This window comes from Gigantopelta aegis, chromosome 14, assembly GCF_016097555.1.
Source record: "Gigantopelta aegis isolate Gae_Host chromosome 14, Gae_host_genome, whole genome shotgun sequence".
Taxonomy (NCBI): Eukaryota; Metazoa; Mollusca; class Gastropoda; order Neomphalida; family Peltospiridae; genus Gigantopelta; species Gigantopelta aegis.
In genome coordinates, this window is record NC_054712.1 from 6,906,213 (window position 1) to 6,910,265 (window position 4,053).

Here is a 4,053-nt window from a genome sequence, read left to right on the forward strand (position 1 = left end):
GAACTCAGACACTCACCACCACCCCCACCCCCACCCACACAAAAACGAAAAGAAAAAAAAAAGATAAGAAAGAAAGAAAACTAAAACAAAACAACAACAATTCAACAACATCCATAAAACAAACAAAAGTCATCGTTTAACGAATAATTCAATTTCCGTTACATTCATTACAATATAACGTCATTGGTCAAGACGTAGCAACTCTAGGATTTGGTTTCAGTTTATATCTATGTCCTCAGCTGATTATTTTGTAAAAAGAAAAATTTTGTTTGATCTTGACAGCCGTCTTGAAATCAAAATAGCTATCATTTTAATATATTTGTCAAATATCTCAACTCCCGGTTAACGTGGAAGCACATTTCTTTTTGTCCATGTACATTTCTGTAACTCATGAATTGGTTGCATTCATTTATGGGCAGTTTCACGGGAAAGGTTGCACTGCTCGTTGATAGGAATAACATTTTCATAACTTTAAAATTTAAAGCTTTGTTCTGCTGAAATTTTTTTGGTACCTGTGTGAATTGTATAGCAACCTACAAACCACATTTTATTGAAATAACTTGATTTTTCATCAAGTAGTGAATATTTATATATCAAAATAACACATTTACGACTCTCATTTGCATTTTTGCATTATTCCATCACTATTTTAATGATAATGTGATGTGAAATAGATACTTTTATTTTTATTTATTTGAATACCAGACTACTGGTAAAAACATTTTTACCAACCATATCAAAACTGGATGTTGTGTTATAAATTTACAGTATTTTAAAGAATTAACCCTGTTTTCCGTTAACATTTTTCGAAGATGTCCTGTCATGAACATTGACCTATAAATAATTCAAATAACATTTTACAATTATTTTTGTATTACTATAATCATAATAGACACCTACAGTTGTGTCAAGAACAAAAATCAATATGACTTTGTTATTTACTTTGAGATATTTATTTTAACATAGAGCCTAAAATTTTCCGTTAAAAAATGTCCCCTCCCAAACATGGGTCAAATAAATATATACAGGCAGGTTACAAAACTTTAATCATATAGTACATGCATAATGGCCTGCAAAAACTAATTTGTATAATTATTGTGTTTGTGTGAATTATAGTTCTGTAAATACACAAGATTTTGCATGTTAAACAAAATGTCCCCTCCTAAACACAATTTTAACATGTATATTTAAACATCTTTTTGCAAAGTGCTTTTATTACACTATCAATATATTTACTCGAATGGATACAAAATGTAATTCTATACCAATTTCATAATATATATGAAGTTTGTTTGATAGATTTTTTGTAAAAGGGTTGTGAGATATGATGCATTATTGAGAATTACTGTATGTCTAAAATAAAAAATAAAACATACTTACATGTAGGATTTAAATTAATTTAAAATTAACTATCCATTCACTGATGCAGTGGCAATTTTATGTCACAATGTTCAAGTTCCGGAAAGGACATTTTACAACATGTTAAAGTTGAGCAGATTTGATATTGACATGGCTGGGTGTTGCTATGTACATGTGACTTGTATGGAAGTCTGAGACATTTGTTGACAATCTGCAGGTGTTAGTGCGGTTTGACTGAAAAATGTCAGCTTTGTTTATTATTCTGTCACACTTGGAAAGTTGTGCATTGATCAATTTTGGTTCTTTATTCTGCCATGTGTATATACAGTCAAATGTGTTAAACATTCACCATAAAGAGGACATGTATCAAATTGGCCTTTTAACACAGGTGGCTGTTTTATACAGGTGGCTGCTTAATGCAGGTCAGTTCATATTATTACAGAATCTGTTGTTTTTATGAATACTGTTTACTATGATGAGGGTTATTACATTGGACGAATAGCCAATACACAATGCGAGTGTAAAGTGCTTGAAGGTGATCATATTTGTATGAAATTCCTTCATGAATGTAAAGTGACATCAACATTTAAATGGCCACGGACAATTTCCTCTCAGACTGTCGGAGTGGAGTGCTTAGAAAGTCGTTTCATCTTTATTGGGCCTTTAACGGTTGAAGGACATTAGCGTTTTATTCTGCCACAGTTGCAGGATGTAAAATCCAAATATTACAAAATAAAGCTGACAAATAAGGACATTGCAAGCTAAGTAGATTGTGTGACTTGTATGCAGCAGTGTACATATGAATGACAGGTAATATTTCAATGTTAATTATCTAATTACACCATTACATGCAGATTCATATCAAATATTATTTCCTAATACAATTATGAATTCAAATTTTAAAAAAATATTAAGAGCAGTCTCAGTTTATTTAACTGAAATCCACGTTAAAAAAATGTCCCCTCCTAAACGAAATTGCCATTTTCACACTGCATTGTTTAAAAGCTTATATTACTGCTAATACTAATGCAATCAACATTATTTTTAACTAGTATTCTAAAAAACATATTGAAAATTCATTTCTAATTCGTTATAGACATTCTGTTTGTAAGATTAGTATTTAATGGTTTCTGTTTAAAATAAATCATTTTTAAATAGAAGAATATTGCTAAAATATTACAAAAAATCATCAGAAAACTTAAAATCCTTGGCCTTATTAATGAAAAAATAGTTACTCTTAACAGTTTCCTATTTAAAAAAAACACCTCAGTTTATCCTCAGAAATATAACACATAAAAGCTTATGATTATGCAGTACCTATGTGTCCTAATATTTTTATGCTGTGCATGTAACCATATCACTGATTATTTTATAAACCATAACAGCTGTAGGTCCAATTTTGTATAAACATTTCACTAGTCATATTGCTTTTTTTTTTTTTTTTTTTTAAATTATAGAATGCTACATAGTACATTTTTGGGTCCCAGTGAGACTCTTTATGCAACCTTTCCCGTGAAACTGCCCTTATATAGTCGGGGCGAGACGTAGCCTAGTGGTAAAGCTCCCGCCAGATCCGCGATCGGTGTGGGATCGATCCCCGTCGGTGGGTCCATTGGGCTGTTTCTCGTTCCAGCCAGTGCACCACGACTGGTATACCAAAGGCCGTGGTATATGCTATCTTGTCTGTGGGATGGTGCATATAAAATATTCCTTGCTGCTAATCGAAAAGAGTAGCCCATGTAGTTGCGGCAGCGGGTTTCCTCTCTCCACATATGTGGTCCTTAACCATAAGTCCGACGATATATAACCGTAAATAAAATGTGTTGAGTGCGTCGTTAAATAAAACATCTCCTTCCTTCATTTATATAGTCATTCAATCATGGCAACCATCTTGAAATTCAAAATGGCCACCATTTTTAATGTATTATTCATATATCGCAATTCAGGTTAATGTAGAGGCACACTTTTTTGTCTATGTACACTTCTGAAGTTCATGAATTGGTTGCATTCATTTATCCAGTCATTCAATCATGGCAACGCAACCATCTTGAAATTCAAAATGGCCACCATATTTAATATATTGTTCATATATCTCAACTCCAGGTTAATGTAGAGGCACCGTTTTTGTCTATGTACACTTCTGTAGTCCGTGAATTGGTTGGTTTATTTTTTATAGTCATTCAATCATAGCAATTATCTTGAAATTCAAAATGGCCACCAGTTTAATATAATATTATTATATTTCTTATATCTAAACTCTCAGTGAAAGTAGAAGCACAATTTTGTTGTCTATGTACATTTCAGTAGTCAAATATCTTAAACTTTAAAATGGCAGCCATATGACAATTTAAAATGGCCACCAATTTAATCATTTGGCAAATAATGTTTCCCCTAGTCTACATGCAAATGCAATTTTGTATTCCTAAGTACATTTTTAGGTGAACTAATTAAAATGTTGCAATACTAATTACTTTTATGTTCTATATTTTAAACTAATGAAATATAAGTACATACCTATTGTAAATTATAATTCATAATGGTATATTAGGCATCTACTTGGTCTGTAACAGAATGCACACTGTAGAAGTCCTCATCAGCTTCACGCATGCAGCTATCTGTACATTGAAGGTTGTGTCACTTACACCGAAGGTACATCTACCTGAACAATTACTGACACCACAGCTTCTGCTGCAG